This window comes from Lycorma delicatula, chromosome 9 (genome assembly GCF_047948215.1).
Source record: "Lycorma delicatula isolate Av1 chromosome 9, ASM4794821v1, whole genome shotgun sequence".
Lineage (NCBI taxonomy): Eukaryota > Metazoa > Arthropoda > Insecta > Hemiptera > Fulgoridae > Lycorma > Lycorma delicatula.
In genome coordinates, this window is record NC_134463.1 from 121,224,943 (window position 1) to 121,245,327 (window position 20,385).

Here is a 20,385-nt window from a genome sequence, read left to right on the forward strand (position 1 = left end):
ATTATTACTTCTTTATTCTTCTCTTATTTACTACATTTCCATTTGCACACTATTTTCCCATCGCCTACCGATAAAGATCGTTTAAAAATCGAAAATAGCATCTAGTTGTGGGTTTCTAATAAAAAAGCCTACAACACAGTTGTAGGACGGGGCTAGCCGAGTTCCGATCCGAGAAAATCCTGCTACGTAGGTGGTTTGTGATCCACGGCTTACACGCACGACTTAATTTAAAATATTTATAATTTTATTTAAATATAATATTTTTTTCGTTTATTTAATTCAATGATTCTAACTAAAACGCATACGCATACCGTATTTAATTTGCACGGGCGTGGCGGTACTAGCGGCGACGGTTAACACTTACTGAACTAATGTAATTTTACAACTTACATAGAACAAATTTTGCTTGTACGGTCGGCAGACTGGTGTAGCCGAGAGTCTTAACGTACCAGGTACCGAGTCAACCGGGCGATCGAATTCGAGACCTAACCAGAAGACCGAGCTATTTTTTTATACTTTAAATATTATTCATTTATAATTCTACCGCTAACCTGTGATTTCACAACATAGCAAAAGATTACAACAGCATTATTTTTTGGGGTAAAGGTGCGATTTTTCAAGTTTTTTTCTGCAAATATTGTTTTTCTTTTTAAATTAATTATTGCGCCTAAGAAAAAATATGACCTTAATAAGGCAAAATCTAGAGATACTGAGGGTGACCTTGCTCTACAGTCTCACCCCCTTGACCTTCTAAGTTGAAAATTTAACGGCATCAATGCCTCTTATTTTAGAAGTAATCCGACCAAGTTTGGTCAAAATCGATCCAGTATTTCTTGAGATATAAGGTGATTTAAGAGACCAACACACACACGTACATACGAACATTAACATCCGGAAAATTTTCATCTGGTTTTCTGAGTTCCTTCGGTATAAAAAGGTCAAGATCCGGTGAAAACCGCATATGTCCAAATCGGACCGATTTCAATACTTTACCTTCAAGAGCTATAGCTCTGCTACATCGCTATCTAGACGGAAAAGTAAGATTTAATTATTTATTTTATTATCGGCTTTTTGAGTACGATTTCTTTGTTTATCTTTTATTTCAGTAACCGTTTAGCATAGATCTATTTGCATATCGGTTACTTGAAATCGATTGCAAAACGGATTACGGATTATCACATTTATTCTTATAATCGAGATACATCGTCTTATAAGTAGATCTAAATTTCAATACAGGATGTACGATGTATACGGTCGCTGAATAATTTTATCCACTCGAAATAATAACCTCATTTAACGCACTTGTATGCGTGCGTATTTATTGCCGAAGGTCGTGGACGACACGAAATAGTAAATTACGTTCGTCCTAGTACATCGCAAAATTATTGCGATATTACGTTAAAAACTTTGTGATGAAAAGAGATATGTAATGAAAGAGCGCGGAGGGACGAGAGTAATGGTTAACTGATAACCGGGATAGGGGTTGTAAAGTTACTATCGCGAAGGGAGAGGTATCTGTCGGCGGGGTATCTCCTCCTATTCGTGCTCGGTATAAGAAGTATTTTCTTGCCAGTAGGTCAGGAGGACGTTGACCCTATCTCGGTGTCCCAGTGCTGTTCTGTTGCGACCGGCGTGCGAGTGTGCCGTCTGCTTATAAAATACCTTCGCGGCTCGTACAAGTAAGCCGACCGGCCGGCTGGCGAACGAGAACGACAGGTCGATTCGATCGCGTACCTCGATCGTACGTTTACAGGTCGGGAGAAAAGGTATTATTATAATTATTATTAATACCGAACGACGTCGTCTACGTAAACCTAAACGAACGAAGTTCGTTCGTGAACCGGTCTAGGCTCACAGATACCCTAGAGGAACCAAACCCTAGAGAATCATTCGTACGTTCTACATATTTCTTTTACTATTTAATACGCGGTTTCTCCGACATTCGTCCATCCTTATTTCTTCTTTTATTCCTTCTCCTTCCCTTCCTTTTCTGTCCGTATTAAACAAAATTCATTAAAACTTGTTACTGTCACCACCGGATAAAGATTAGTAACATCCATCGATCGATTTATCTTCGATCTATTAATTCAATTTACATCATGTAAATTTATGTTTGTTAATTATATGACGTCCGTTTTGAAATAAAATAAAATAAATTAAAAGAAATAAAATGACTTAAAAAAAATGTTCACTAAACCAAAACAATTTTCTAATTTTCTTTAAATTTCTATCTTTATAGGTCGGCGCCAAATTTAAGATGGTATCAAAGCGTAATAAAGTTTACTTGGCCGCATTTTACAAAAATTTTAAATTTAATAAAGAACTAAAAAATTACTATTTTTTTTTTTTTTTTATAAACAGTTTATCTTTCTTAGTTTTATTATTATTATTACAGGTTATTTTAAATATTTATACTTTAAATCTGGACAGTTTTCAAAAAAAAAAATACCTGTAGAAAAACGTCGTTTAAAGAAACAATCGTAAACCTTACCTCATGATAAAAATAATAAAAGGAATTCACAAAAACGACGCAAAGAAACTGCTATACCGAGCTTGTGAAAATTTGTAAAATAAAATGATTTTTTTTTTTATTCTAAATTTCACGTACTAATTTTTTTTTAATTTTTCGAAAATACTTTGAACAAAAACAAAATGTCATCAGGTTATATAACCGTATTATGTACGCTTAAACAGCCTAATATTGAACGATGATGTCGTTGTCAGTTCAGATTGCTCTTTCTTTTTTTTTACTAAAAAATAAATCTTTTACAAATTTTTTGCGAGTGAAAATTAAAACGGTATCGCCAGAAGAACTTCCTCTACAAAACAAATAGAATTATTGAAATTATTCCATTCGTTGTATATAATAAAACGTGAACTATACTTAAAAGGAAAAAATATATACGGGTCGAATTGAAAAGTTTTCTTTTTGTCTTTACAAATAATTTGATTCAGAAGATAAATATTATGATTCACAGATTTGATTTACAGATTATGATTCAGAAGAAAAATGTTAAAAACCTTTGTTTTTAAAGCAAATTTGATTACAATGAAAAAATGGAAAGAAGAAAAATATTAAAAAACGCATGACTTTTGGTCCGCCCGCTCCGTGAGGTTTGAGTCTCCTGATTTAGTAAAGATTAATTTATATTTTTTAAGTTATTTTTTGTCTTTTATCTTCGTTGCTTAATATAAAAATATAGTTAAATAAAATTATATATAATACCGAATTTATCTTCTTGTTTTTAATAATTCTTTCTCGTGAAAATTAAAAAAAAAATATTGCTGTGAAATATAATACTGTTCTCTGAATTCGTTTTCATTATTTTGATTCAAATGTAAATCTCTCTGTTTGTGTTAGATCTGCAAATGGTTATTTCATTCGATGGTTTTTTTATAGACATTTTCATGTTGTAAATGAAAACAGATATGTAAAAAAAAAAAAAATAATAAAATCCCCCTTAAACATGCGTACAAAATGAGGAAATAATACAATTATTACAAAATAATTGTAAGATTACAAAAATTTACAATTATTTTTTAAATTTAAATTTTTTTAACTTTGTGCAAATTAAATAATATTTACCAAAAGTTTATTCACTCTTAATTTGGGCATCGACTTTTAAAAAAACTGAAATTTAAAAAAAAATAAAAAATATAATTTTCTAGTTCTTCTTTTTTGCGTATTTTTAAGATTTTATTTTTTAAAGATTTTTTTTTTTTTTTTAGTTGAAATTTGGTTAAATAATAATTTATTTTTTCTCAATATTGCAACACTGACGTAGAAATTCTAGCTGGAATTACACAATGTTGCATTCATACTCGTACGACACATTTTATTGTATAATAACTAATAAAACTCGTTTATAAACCCACATTAGCAATGAAATATTTCAAGATGCAATACATTATATAAAATACATTTTGGGAAATTTTATTAAAAAAAAAGCTGACAACATTGTTGTAGGACTTTCTCGTTACGCGGCTATTTTTAAATAAAATATAATTAGTATATTAATGACACATTGAAAAAATCCTACATTAGAATTACAAGATAAATTGCTTTAAAGTTAAAACTGCAAATTCCAAATCTGATATTACTATAAAAAACTTCTCTTTCAACCTATCAGCGCCCTTAAAAATGTTTAAATTGATACCTCACACGACCGTGTTTTTTACTTTTGCCCAAATCCCAAAGCGGGAGTCAAAGTTCAGTTTTATAAAAAATCTTTTTTTAAAGCGGTCTTGATTACAATAAAAAAGGGAAAGTCTGGTCCACCCGCTCCGTGGGGTTTGAGACTCCCGATTTAGTAACGATTAATTTATATGCGTAATTAGACGACAATAGAAGAAACCACAATGAAAAACAACCATCGTAGCGATCACAACAAAGCTTCAAAATTTAGTGCATTTTTTTGCGATGAGGATGCGATTTTTTTGCAAATATTATTTATTAATCGTTGACAAATGCGCCTAAGATAAATATGACCTTAATTAGGCGAAATCTCGAGATACTGAGGATGACCTTGCTCTACAGCCTCACTCCTTTGACCTTTTAAGTTGAAATTTAATAGCATCAATGCCGCGTATATAGAAGTAATTTGATCATGTTTGGTCAAAATCGGTCCAGTAGTTCTGGAGATATAAGGTTATTTAGAGGTTGACATCGAACATACACACACACACACACACACACATACGTACACGTACATACGAACATATTTGACATCCGGAAAATTTCCATCCGGTTTTCTGGATTCCTTAGGTGTCAAAATGTCAAGATCCGGTGAAAACCGCATATGCCCAAAGTGGACAGATTATATAATATTTTCCCTTCTAGAGCTATAGCGCTATCTAGAGGGGAAATTAAAAATTAATAAGTACATTAAAAGGAATAAACAAAGTTATAATTAATGTCAACAGATTGGTTGGTTGCCTTTCATCCGGAGGTCCCGGGTTCGAATCCCGGTCAGGCATGGCATTTACTCACGCTATTGTCATTTATCTCATCCTCTTAAGAAATACCTAACGATGGACCCGGAGGTTAAACAAAAAAAGTAGATTGGTTGGGTGAATTATTTCGTTGATCAGCTGTTTGACTTGCTGTAGCATCATCTACATAAATAAAAGACATACGTAAATCTTCGTTTTACGTATGCCTCAGTAAGACAAAAACTACTTAACCGATTTCGCTGAAAATATCACAATTTATTATTATTTGTACCGGGAGTGTTTATATGATCACTTCTATATGTTTTTTTTTTTGTCTTCAGTCATTTGACTGGTTTGATGCAGCTCTCCAAGATTCCCTATCTAGTGCTAGTCGTTTCATTTCAGTATACCCTCTACATCCTACATCCCTAACAATTTGTTTTACATATTCCAAACGCGGCCTGCCTACATAATTTTTCCCTTCTACCTGTCCTTCCAATATTAAAGCGACTATTCCAGGATGCCTTAGTATGTGGCCTATAAGTCTGTCTCTTCTTTTAACTATATTTTTCCAAATGCTTCTTTCTTCATCTATTTGCCGCAATACCTCTTCATTTTATATGTAATAACATATAAATTAACTATCATTCTATATGTAATAACACAATATTTATCACATAATAACTGTCTGAACTTCTCGATATTGACATAGACAACGATCGACATAGACAGAGTACGTCTCGATATACGACATTAAACTTACTAGAAGTAGTTTTTACGTTATTTATTTATACCATTTTACTTTTTTGTCTGAATAGTGTTATTATGAATATATATATATATATATACGCCCCTATATTTAAATTAATGTTTATACATTTTTTTAATTACTACAATATGAGGAAAAGACCGTGTAATAAACTCGTATTTATTAAATTTATAAAAAGAAATTATTAATGTTGCTGCATATTAAAAAATGTTCTTCAATTTTTTTTAATTATTAAATAGAGTAAACGACCTTTTGTTCAAAGCCATATAAAAAATAGAAAGTATGTCAATCACTGCTTATACTGTACCATGTAGGCTTCTTGAGCAAGGGAATTTTATAGATCCAGGAAATTATAATATATATTATAGTAATATTTTATCGTACGATTATATATTTAAATATATGTATACTTATAAACAGCCCGTTATTAATAATTCAATGCTTCTTTTATGTATTAATAGACTTGTTAACATTGTATTCTAGACAGGCGTTAAAAAATATAAAAAGTAATATAGGATATAATGGATGGATTCAAAACGCACTTCACAACTTTAAAAGCATATAAAACTTTATTGAGATTACAGATTTGGTTGAGGTCTTATTTCACAGCAAAACACATCTACACTCAAAAAAGTAAAAATAAACAAAAAAATCAATAATTAATTGAAAAACAATTCGGCCACCAGTGTTGTTAAAAATGGATACATTTACTCTGCGAAATGTGTTCGCTGTGTGTTTTAGTTTTACGATTTGTAATGAGCAACTGCAATTGCTGACATAATTTTCGTAGAGTACGGTAGGGAGACTTAGTAGGCGTTCAATTTACTCTTGGCGCCGAACCTTCGTAGAGATAGGTTATTCTATTAAACAAACAAAATCATCAGGACCCCCACGCGTCCCTGAAACTGCTGTGGAACAACTCAGATAAAGCCTTGCACGTAGTCCGAAGAAATCAACTCGATGTGCGCCCACACGAGTGAACTCGATGGGCTCACGTGAGACCGGCATTCACAAACGATTGTTTGGCGCGTATTATGTAAACGATTGCAGTTGAAGCCGTACTACCTAAACACGATTCAACAAATACAGATGACGACAAGGTTGTTCTAACGTTCAATTATAGTCCATTCTCTATGCTTATGCAGAATATCCCACCCCAAAGGGAAAGAGAATCGCCTTGTGACGCTTCCGATTGCTACACCATCCCCCCCCGCCGTTCCTAGCCCTGATGGGCTTTAACGGGAACTTATGCAGAATAGTCAATTTGTTTGGAAACAACTCGAGAACGTTGTGTAATATTCTTTATACTGTACGACGAGATACTCCAATTTCTCCTGAAGCTCGCCGTGCAGACTTTCCCGTTCATTCTCTCGGAGAATAAACGAGGTAGTCGCTTCTTTTTTTATCCTGCTTTCTTCCTCAAATTTACGGTATAAACGGAGAACGGTATTTATTGCTGGAGTCCATCGAGTGTTAAAATGAGCTTGAAATTTTCGCTGACATTGTAACACTTGTTGATTCAGCTTAAAGAAACGTAACTTTACCGCGCTGTGAATTACTCAGACGTCCGTTATCGGCCATAGCCCGATTATAACTGATGTGTTGCGGAATCAGAACCGAATAAAAAGATTAGGCTACATCTACCGGTATTTCCAAGAAATAGGGATGACGTATGCACAATATGAAACCAGATAAATAACATTTATTTATAATCGATATTATAAATGTGTCGACTTATCTTGCGCCACTCTGTATAATCCTGTTGTAAGGTAACACATCTGTAGCTTTATTTTTTCAGCCGTCTTTCAAAATTAATTTGATAGTTGCGATAGACTACGAGTTACAAAAAAACTATTGTATGATTTTTTTTTCAAGACCTTGTTCTGATTGATAGACCCGTGAATTAAAAAAAAAAAAAATTAATTAAATTCAATATAATACGGAAATAAGTTATTTCTTTAACTTATTATAATCGTTATTACCGTTGTAATATTACTTTTATTTATATGAAAAGTGAAATTTTTGATATTCACGCGTATTCTAAAATGTATAAACATATTTTAGCTATTATCAATAACGATATTACAGGAGGCCCTATTATTATAATTACATTAGTACGGTAGTGAAAGTATTTTCTCTATCGATAGGATTTAAAGGTGAGAATAAACCCGACATCATTCTTTTGATTAACTAACACAAACAAGCATTCGCACATATTAGTGTTACAATCGACTTGAGACCGAGATTTCTAACAATACAAATTAAATTTAAAGTGAGAATAGACATTTCATACGTCGTATTTAAAGGTCTTCCTACTTGACAATCGATTACGTAGTAGCGTACCGGAATATAAATCAATCTTAAATAGTAAAATACTTAAAATAATTATCATTTTAACGAATCCTACTTACTAAATGGCATTTGTATGAGTGTGTTCGTCCCCCTCAGCTTAGCACCATAATGTACCGATCGCTAGCTGAAAATCCTGATTCGTTAGTACGTGTCTTGTGATGGTCGGGTGTATACTTGTTATATTTTATATCGATATACCGTATATCGAATTTTTGTAAAAATTTAGTACTCTTTAACCGGATCTGAATTTTCGGACGAAAATCGGAAATATATCAAAAACGATCGGTCCTAGCTCTGAAAGGTTTTTTCGATCCCCCCTCAACGATCCCAGTGTTACCCGACGGATGATAATATTTTCAACTGCCCCTGGGGCGATGTTCGTAAATTTGGGAGGGGGTGCGATGGGAGTGCCACAGTATCACAGTGTAGGCAACCGCTCGTCAGATTTACACGATTCAAACGGCGTATGTATCAGCAGGTCGAGCGCTAACCGGTTAACGCATCGGGTACTCTTTTAATCGACCGGATCTTGATTATCCGGAAATTAAATCGTTCATTCTGAATCCTTTGAAATAATAATTTCCCTTACGAGAATTTTTCGCTCGATGAAATTATTTTTACTCGAGAGAGATAGAGATAGAAATAGGTTTCTTTCGTGAACACCGATTCTTGGACGTTTGTTCCTTCTGTTGGTGAAACTAATATCTTTAATGATTGCCCGAGTTTTTCCCTGTTACCTTTAATAAATAATAAAGTTATTCTATATTATATATTTTATTATTTCTATAATATTTTTTGTAATATTTATTTTTTTTTTAATAGTAAATTTATGTTTGGAGCGTAGCTTTATATGGAAGTGAAACTTCGACGATCGGAATACCTGAGAAGAAAAGATTAGAAGCTTTTGAAATGCGGTGCTATAGAATACGTGTTAAAAATCTAGATGGTTTGATAAAGTGACAAATGAAGAGGTGTTGCGGCAAATTGTTGAAGACAGACAGACAGACTTATTGGCCATATATTAAAGCATCCTGGAATAGTCACTTTGATATTGTGCAGGCAGGCGACGTTTGGAATATGTAAAACAAATTTTTAGGGATGTATGATGTAGGGGTTATACCGAAATGAAACGATTAGCATTAGATAGGGAATCTTGGAGAGCTGCATCAAACCAGTCAAATGACCGAAGACAAAAAAAAGTAAATTATTGATGATATCGTTAATAATGTAGTAGATAAATTATTATTTGATATTATTGGTAAATATACAATTTTTAAACTATAAATTGATCCCGTTCATTTATTTGACATAATATAAAATAAATTAAAATATAGTAAAATTATTCCATATTATAATTTTATAAATCTAGAATTGTCGCTTAATTTAATCTGATAATTTTTTATTAGAAATAAAATTGCCTTTCACTTCATCAATAATGTTCTACCATTCTAAAAAAAATTGAACAACTGAAACGTATAAAAACTAATCCGTAAATAAAAAAAAAAACATACATTCAATAAAAAATGATTGGAAAAAGGTAAAAGTGATTGTAAAGAAATAGATTTATGTAATTTTATAAAATATTATAAGATAATAGTATTTAATAATTTATGCGTCAATATTATAGTTTTTTCCTAGTTGTACAATTATTTGAGTATATTTTATGTGATTCGATTTAATTTCATAATTTTTACCTTATCACAGATTTAAATTGATACTGTACGCTCATAGATCAAACTTAAAATAATAAAATGTATTTTTTTTAAATCGTGCTTAAAAGTAAAACAAAAAATTTGAACCGTATCCTTTAAACATTAAATACACGTTGGCCACAAAATTAAAAAACAGTACCGACAGCGTTACTAACTCTTTAATAGTGAATCGACGTCAAAGAATCGAAATTTAATGAAGAATTGAGAATAGTTTTTCTTTTCAACTCATTTTTTTTTTAAAACCAATCTTTTAATTATTATTCACGTTATTTTATATTTATAGATTTCATTTTTATATTTTTCAATTTGCTATACATTTGTTAATTTTATTTAAATATAGCTTGGTCTTTAAAAAAAAGTTATTCATAAGAAACACAAACGAAAAAATTACATCACAATAAAAGTAACGAAAAGGACGAATGAGTTTGTAAAGAAGTTTGTAAGTGAACGGACTGGTCTATTGGTTAACTCGTCATCCCAAATCGGTTTTGAGTCGAGAGTTCTAAGGTTCAAATCCTAGTAAAGGCAGTTATTTTTATACGGATATTAATACTAGATCGTGGATATCGGTGTTCTTTGGTAGTCAGGTTTTTCAATTAATCTTAAACCGCTTTTGAAATCCATAATCTAATTATTTTTTGTGCTCCATTTCCACAATTGTTTATTTGAGATTTATAAGTGTCTGCCCAACATTCGATTCCAAATTCAAGTCTAGATTTAATAAGTGTTTAATACATTGTCGCCGAATGGCTTCGACGGCACGTGGCACATACTAACCTTATGGTAGTCCTGAAAAGAGCCGCTTTTGTCGTCGATTGGCTTCAACAGTTCGTTGTAATTGCTAACCTTATGGTAGCCATGAGCAGGGCTGTTGTCAAATGGCTTCGACGCCTCGTAATTCATAACCTTTTGGTGATCCTAAAGAGGGCCATTTTTTGCGTTAGCTCTTAGAAAGCTGTTGTGTCCGTACGCTTCTCTCCGGCGAAGTCGGGGAGTTGCGGCTCGTCTATTGAAGTCAGACCGGGCTTTCCCTCAGCGGCAGTTGGGTCCCCACTGCAGCGTGGCAGTAGCCTCCAGAGCCTCGCGGTGTCGGGTCGGCGTCGGTCGTTCTTCGTCGGCGCGGTTCTCCCCGAGCGATCCCACGCTGGGCCGGCTACTGCTGCTGAGTCCGCCGGCCAGAGCGATTGAAACCCGGCAAGCTGGAGTCGATTGGGACATTTACATCGGTGGCATCCCGACCAAGGCCTGGCTGATGACTGTGAGATGTAATCAGTTAGAGAGTCTAAAGACGGCCTCCGGTCGCCGTTCCGAGCCTCTCAGGGCTCGGAACGGCGACCGGTAACGTCACAAGGTGGGTATCTTCCTTCTACGGGGTTGGGATGGAGCGGGAAGATAGCGTCCACGTCCAGCCGGGATTCGAACCCGAGACCTCCAGATTCTTACAGACGTAACAGTTTCACCGTGGAGATCGGAAAAGTTTTGTTTATAATTATTAATTTCTCTTCATTTTTTTGAAAGTTATTTTATTGAAGTTATGAAGATTGTAAAATAGGTGTACCCAAAAAAGGCGTAAAAAATATTTGTTATAAATCATAAACGTCATATTTCTTGTAATTTATATGAGTTCTTACACAAATAAAATAATGTAAAGATTATTTATTATTTTTAGTTTGCTGATTTTTATTGTTATTACTTTTTTTATAAAATTTCTACGGTCATCCCTCGATAATCCGACATTCTTTGGTGACACTTCCAGTAATCCGGCACTTTTCCTTTAACAGCGAGGCAATTTGTGTAATTCTACTATATATGTGTGTATATATATATATATATATATATAGAAGCTTTTGAAATGTGGTGCTATAGGAGAATGTTAAAAATCAGATGGGTGGATAAAGTGACAAATGAAGAGGTATTGCGGCAAATAGATGAAGAAAGAAGCATTTGGAAAAATATAACTAAAAGAAGAGACAGACTTATAGGCCACATATTAAGGCATCCTGGAATAGTCGCTTTAATATTGGAGGGGCAGGTAGAAGGGAAAAATTGTGTAGGCAGGCCACGTTTGGAGTATGTAAAACAAATTGTTGGGGATGTAGGATGTAGAGGGTATACTGAAATGAAACGACTAGCACTAGATAGGGAATCTTGGAGAGCTGCATCAAACCAGTCAAATGACTGAAGACAAAAAAAAAAAAAAAAAAAAAAATATATATAGATTTACTTCCGACTTTTATGCACGCCGTCACAACTGATAAAAGGGAAACGCCACGATCGTGTAGTGAATATAATGTTTTAAATGAGTAAGCCATGGTTACGTGGAATACTCTCGTATTCCACGACTTGTTCAGTACCGGAGTCTGCAGTCGACATTAAACTTCTTACAGTATCTTAAGAAGACGTGTAGTCTTCTTCGTGTGACTTGTTCAGTTGCCATATTTATTTTAATGTGTCTAGCTTTCCTTATCTTAAACCGTCCAGTTTTCCGTATCTCAATCAGTATCCGAAGTTCGTTTTTTTTATTTTTTTTATTTTTGAAGATGTTGAAACCACAAAAACGTAAGCACATCACGTTTAAGTTTATTTCAAAAAGCAGAAATTCATTTTTAAAAGAACTGACAAAGACGAAAAATTGGTGACGTAGCTTCGCTGTTGGAATTGGACGTACAACGATGTATAACTTGCAAAAAAAAATCTATTAAAAAATTTGTGAAAAATAATATCAGTGATCGAAGACCTCGTGTTTGATCTCGCACAATCACGGAATAAGATTCCTGCCAAAATAATAGTGTGCTCTTGAAAAATTTGTGGCCAACTCATCCTCTGTTACATTTACATTTATACGAAAAACGCAAAAACATCAGTGGGAAATCAACAAATACCGTAGGCCACGAAAGTGTTTTGAGTGCGATTAATGTGTGAATCAAGTAGGCTGAAGAAAATGAAGTGGCAACTATCGATATTTTAACGTTAAAACTTTTGCGAGAAAATAATTTTAAACTGACAATTAATGCAAAAAACAAAAGACTATTGATCGGTATTTTTCTGTTAAGTAGTTAGTTGTATTATTGTTATTTTCTTAATCAAATTGTATTAGTCATTCAAATTAATAAATGCTTATGAAAGTACGTAACATTTTCCGGTTATTCCACTGAAATTAGGGTAATTCCATTAATCCGACACCGGGTCGTTCCGATGTGTCGGATTATCGAGAACCTACTATATTCAAACTGAGGTATTTTCTTTCGTATCAAACACTTAATAACCTATTAAAATTATTCGTTGCAGGATTTTTGTTCGAGTATAATTACTGTAAAAATACATAGAAATAAAGTATGTTCAAATAAAATATTTTAAATAATCCGTTAAGTTATTATCAGGTGTAATGGAAAAAATATTCAGAAATTATACAGCTATATTAACTTATTTACGTATAAATTTACGCACAAAATCGTGTTGTATCGTAACTTGTAGCGTCCTTGTTAGATGACATCATTCATAGAGTAATCAAATACAAACATTGTAATTTTGTCATCGTATCGTTGTATGTTGGCTTATAATATGTACGAATATAAAATAATAATAATAAAAATAATAGCTTGTTTTTTTAATTTTTTTTATTGTGCCGCGATGATTATTTATGCAATAAAAAATAACGCTATTTTTGTCGTCAAATCGTAGTCGGTAATCGGTTAAATCTATTCATTTGTATATCCTCTTTGTTGACCTTGTAACATCATTATTAATTATTATTATCTTCTACATGTTGTTTTATTTATTTATTTTTTTTATAAACCTCTTCCTTTCGGTTATCAATTATCATTAACAGAACAACCGCGGTGATTTAATTGTGCAACTAACAGCTAAACTGAAAATTCGATTCCTGGCAAGGACTGAATTTTCACGGCGATATAAAACCGACTTACGTGATCTCCCTATCGATAAAAGAACGGTATTTACGCTTTCCGGGGAGGCCACTCGTATTTTTTTCCGAAGAATTCATCGCATAATTTTTTTGCATACACGTAATTTAATTATTTTCCTGAGTTATTGGTCGATTGACGGTGAAAAAAAAATTATAGTAGCAAGAAAAATTTTATAAAAAAAGGTTAGCCTAATACGGTCCAACATTGGAACCGCGTCGAGTAGAAATCCAGATGGTACGCCGCGCTTCGGTGCTTTTTTACACCATTTTGTGTTTCCCTCACAAAGATGTTTCGCCTACGTCACCGCTCTCTCGGAACACAGTCTAAACTACGATTAACTTAAGAAGTGTTTGAACCAGTTGTTTCAAATAGGTTAAGCTAATACGCTCGGGTACGAATAAATGAAAGAACCCTTGTTAATACTGATTTATGATGACATATAATTTATATGAAAGGCTTTTGTACGTCTAAAAATTCCATCTAATATCAACTTAAGTAGATATTTTATTCTAATCTACACATTATAACGCATCTCGTTGTAGCAGAAATACCCGTCCAGCACTACTTTTAGCATCATATGCGTAAATTTCATCGATTTCCATTTCGAAATCTCCGTTGCCAGTCTTTTTGAAAGGATCGTTTTTGTGATTTCATAGATTTCTCTGATATTCACGTTTTGTCTTCGCATATCTTAAGGAGCTCAAGATGTCGTCCTTAAGGACATTTCTAAAGAAGTCCGGTGAAAAAAATACGTAGAATAACTATTAGAAGGAAGCTTGTAAGAGTTAAATTAACATTTATTTATTTATCTTTCACAAACTTTAATTATATAAAATAGAATAATTTACCAAGTATTTGGCACCGCTGGTATTAATACAACTGTATAAAATAAAGTTTCACTTATCAACAATTTTAAAAGAATATATCGGAGTACTTTCGGAGCCGTTACTTCATTGTCAGAAATTTCCCAAAAGATGTTAATTCAAATTCAAACGTATAATTGTATTTAAATTAAAATTTTTTTGTTCATAATAGTTGGTCTTCAAGAAATAAAATTAAGTTGTATATCAATAAGACCGTAATGTCATATTCGTAATATGTTTGCGATATTTTCTTTTTTAAAGAACATATTAATTGTATTGTTAAAAATAATAAAGAAAAGTCTAATTTCGCAATATTTTAGAAACCGGGCATTTACATTATAACCCTAACGAATATATTAAAACATTATAATACAATAATAATTATTATAAAACCAGTATTTTAGAAAAATTTCATATATATTTGAATAATAATAATAAATTGTTGAATTAACAGGTTAGATTCGATAATGATATCCTTTATAAACAAAATATAAAAATTAATTATTAATATTTTGGTACTATTTCATTTAATATTAATTCTTATTTCATAATAGTCGCAAACATCTTACGAAGATAACGATACGGTCCTATTGACGTACAATTTAATTTTATTTCTTGACAACTCACTATTATGAACGTAACAATTTTAATTTAAATATAATTGTACGTTTGAATTTGAATTAACATCTTTTGGGAAATTCCTGATGATGTAGTAACGGCTTCAAAAGTAATCGGTTATTTACTTTTAAAATTGTTGGTAAGTGGAACTTTATATTAGTATAATAAAACAATTTAGTTCCGTTGGTCTCCGTGGCGCGAGTGGTAGCGTTTCGGCCTTTCATTCGGTGGTCCTGGTTTCAAATCCCGCTCCAGTCATGATTTTTTTTTTTACACACGCTACAAATCATTCATCTTATCCTCTGGAGCAATGCCTAATGGTGGACCCGGAAGTTAAAAAAAAGAAAAAAATAGATCAGTGGTACCAAATGTTTTTGGTATACAGGGTCCTTTTAAGAATTAATTTATATGCTGGAGCCTATCCTACTATGCCTTACAAGTTAATGGAGTTTAGAAGTAGTGGAGCAGGAATGAATAATAAGGGTATATAAAGAGATAATTTTATCTTTAAATCTTGAAAACTGAGATTTACGATAATATCTCAATTTATTGTCAACACATAATATTGTCAAAATTTTGATAATAAATTCTGTGTAATTTCTAGTGTTATTTTGGTTTTACTTTATGTTTCTTATTCTTTATATTGCTCAATTTTTATTTATTTTATTCTTTTGGAGTGGCTGCAAGGCCCTTAGCACTCTGCTTAGCACAAGTTGAGAACCACTGGACTGGATAATCCATAAAATACGACACAATGTTAAAAAAGAAGCTTTACTTTTTTATTCTAATATTACTAAAATGTATTGTGATTTTTTCAAAATTAAATTCTTCTTATAAAATTAAATTAAATTACAAAATTAAATTGCTTATAACACTCAGTTAATATATAATGTAAAGTTTTGAGCCAATTGAAATGTAGACTGACAATAGGAATCGGTGTTAAAAATGTTAATGTTAACAAACCTGTTCGTGAACAAGAGTAGTTTTGTATGTCAAGCTTATATGGTTTTAGTAAGATCATTTTAACAATTATGATACCAAAACAGCAGTCTTACCAAGAAATATTACGTTCAGTACACCCAGTTAAATTAAAAATTAACAAATACATTCAACGTAATGCAGTAAAACTAAGTCATACCTTATTTGTAAACCGTCTCTATAATACTTACTGTGTTGTGATTATTTCATAAAAATAATAGATCTTTTATGTAGATAACTACTTATCATTTCATACATGAAATGTGTATATATATATTTTTCACTTTCTTGTGGACACGATAACTGTCATAATTTTGCGCCAATTACTTTCAGATTGTTTCCTAAAAATAAATCAATTTAAAATCTCGGTCGAGTTTGTTAACGTCCAAAATTGGACCATGAGGGTGGAAATAGGGTGGCTTTTTCAAGAAAAAAAAATATTGTTATAACATTCTTATTAAGTAAAATATTGAATTCGTTTAAACTTCCTATTATTCTTCGGAGGGCCCAAAAGTTATCTAAGTAACGGTTTTTGTTATCACCAACCATTGGCCCATGGATGGGAAAAAATGGAGTTTTGAAGACAAAAAGAATTATACCTCCCTTAATATGCGTAGTAGCGAAACGGTTTAAAGTTTTCATTAGTCCTCTAAACATTACCTAAAACTTTTGTCTGAAACAATTTTTTATATGACCAACCCTTATGGCAAGGGATAACTAAAACAAAAAAAAAAAAATAAAAAGCAAAATATCCGTTTATAGTTTCTACTATTTGTTGGATAAGGACCTAATACATATGTAAGTAAAGTTTTTTTATATAACCAACCACTGGCTCAACCCTTACGGCAAGGGATGACCAAAATGTTGCTGGAATTGTAAAATGGGGCTTGTCATATGCTAAACTTGTGAAACTTTTTTCACATGCAACCATTGTCATATTGAGTAAATTTGAAGTTTTTCTTAACTTAAAATTGAAATCTTTTTTATTGCTTACTTAACACCAATGAAATCTACCTTTGGCTTTCTAGCTTGCCGAAAGGGATTTTTTTTTTTACATAATTTCGTAGCTACATCATATTTTCATAAAAAAAATTCTTATATCAACTTAATTGTTAATTGTACTTAAAAACTAGTAACATTATTAAAGTCTAATATATTTAGTTCTGCCACAATTTGTTGTTACAGTTTCTTTAAAGGTGAAAAGAAATTAGTTACTCTAAGAAAAAACCTGTATGGAGTTACCATCACATATTTTAATTGCATTAAACAAATAAAAAAAATATAACATAAAGGCACTGTGCTGCCTCTGACAAAAGTAAATGAAATAATACTTATTATTTGCAATAAGCATTATCATTCGTTCTATGCCAATAAACATTGATACTGTCAGAATTGCATAACAATAAAAGAACTTTTGAATATTTTAAGAAGTTTTGAATATTTATTTTTTTAAATGTTTCTAAATAAAAAAGAAAAATATATATCTGTATAGAGAAGACACATCATGTCAGCTTAAAGAAATAAACATTCGACATTATCTTTTCTTAAAACCCGTCGTTTAATACTAGATTTAAATTTTGTATAAGTACTTATTTCATGAAGTGTGGTGTTGTAAAATTTAAGAGCTTTGCAAAAGTAAAACCTAGAAATTATCTCTTTATTTGGTCTCAGTGGTATGAAGTTGCTGATCGATCGTAGGTTGAGTACTCACCAACACTAATTTTATTGTTTTTGTCCATTTTTTATATAAAAAGATTTTTAAGAACTTGTAGAAATATGGGTATCTTAAGATTAGTAAGTCCCACGGTCAAAATATCGCTAACATGCAAGACGAGGAGGATTCTTAAAGAACGTTGTAAGAAGAATAATATATATGATTATATTTTTTTGTCTCACGGTCAAGGGATGCATCAGTCTGGGGTAAGCACCACTCTATATCGTTGTCATATTGCAATCTGATTTCGATTAAAGCATAAGAGATAAGCATAAGAGATAAGCATAAGAGATTTCATTACTAAATCAGGGGGTCTATTCTGGAAGAAATAAGTGTTTAAATGCATATACAAAATCTTTCTTTAATTTTTGTATATGAATTGCCCTTGTAAGTCCAGGATCTACAGTTATTCCCAAATACTTTACGCGATCAGTTTCATTTATCAAATTGCAATTGAAATCACAAGCTTTACAACTATTTGTATGCATTTGTAGAGTCAATGGTTCCTCCAAATTTGACCTCAATTTAAAAGCAATTAACTCAGTCTTTTCTGTATTCAGCCATATTTTATCATCTTATTACTGTAAACACCGGTATCATTCAACAGCTTCAAATCGTCTGTGTTAATCTTTAATACAAGCGGCAGATATTTAAATACTCGACATACTTTAAACATTTCTTACATTTATAAATGATTTTTCCACATTCTTTGTTTATATGTAACAATAGTCGCTTTAATATTGGAAGGACAGGTAGAAGGAAAAAATTGTATAGGCAGGCCATGTTTGGAATATGTAAAACAAATTGTTAGGGATGTAGGATGTAGAGGATATACTGAAATGAAACGACTAGCACTAGATAGGGAATCTTGGAGAGCTACATCAAACCAGTCAAATGACTGAAGACAAAAAAAAAAACAATGAAATCTCTTTGCTAACAAAAATCAAACGCTTTGTTGTTCAACAATAGAAGACTTTTCTTAAATGTACAGAAATTAATGAAAAATAACATCAGATTATTAAGTATAAGGTATAACTGACCGGTATAGGAGAATTAACCGATTTTATTATTAAAAAAAAAATTATTTTTTACGATCAGCCGATAAAACACTTATAAACAGTGTTACCAACATATAAATTTGAATTTACTAATTTTTTTTATTAGTTAACATTCTCTCTTAATTACCGAATGGATTAATCATCAACGGTTTTTCTATTTTGTACTAAGTTTCGGCTTTCTTTCTTTCTGGAAAGCTGGAGAAAAGTTTGTAATAGTTAAATTGAAGGACACAATGTTTTATTATATATAGGTTATGAAATATTATGGGCTTTTTATTTGTTTTACTGCAGTTTCATAATTATAGTATCATGAAAATGCAGTGCAGTTTTCTTGTATTACATTTTTATCGTATTTTAATCCCATATTTATTTGTAAAAACCCTTATATTTGTGTTATGATTTTATCTTATATTTTCTGTTTGTCTTTCCAGTTTTTTTAATGTGTTTTGTTTATTTTTTGGTGTTAAATGAATCATCTTCTTCCAGTATCTGTATTTATTGTATTTGTTTTATATTTGTCTTATTATTGTTTTTATATATTAAAAATGCCTTTTGAATGTAATAAAATTTAACAGATGTATTATTATTATTATTATTAACTATTGGTTTTAATACTTATTTTTAGCCGACATTTATTTATTTATGATAGAAAGAGCTTAGTAACTGTTTTAATAATAAAACTAACTTGTTGCCTAATTCAAACAATGGATCCGGTTCAGAATTGCTAAAAAGCGAATGACTTAAGCCGACCAAACTGTAATAAATAACTTCCTCTTTGATGATAGAGAAAGCTAAATGAATTTAGGTAAGTTATCAGATGTGTTACTTCCTTGTGTATCATTACCTGTAAATTGAGTAGATGTGACTCCCTCAGTCTGATACCGCCTCTTCATGGGAAAGAAGCACCTCTGCATCAATTAAGGAGATTTACGAATAACTTTGAATAAGAGTTTTACTTTAAGGAGCTCTTTAATTATTCAATAAAATTATTCTGTAGACAAATTAAGGGAATATACAGTATAACTATAAATTTATTCTTTCTTAAAAAAGCAAATTCCTTATAAGTAAAATAAAAAAATTTAATGTTTTTGTTTTCTTAAAAACTCAGTGACATTTCTCACCTATTTTGCTGGATTAACCTGCCGGTATGTACTTAAAACATGTATAAATATCAGAACGATTGCTCGGTTGTATTCTGATTCCTATTTTACATTAAAATTAATAAATTCAAACGGCATTTTTAATTTTGTGTGTAATAACTTCACTAATTTGTAATATTTTTTTTTGTGTTTTTTCTTCTGCTTTCCTGTCTCTATTTTTTTTCTTACTTCCTGTTTCCTGGTGTAGATGTGACCATATTTCTACTGGATGAAGCTTCCAGAGGGAAAGCGACTCCAGCTCTAGGGTTGTTGACCCAGACGGCGAGAACGTTTGTCCAAGAAGGAACCACAACAGAGTTTGCG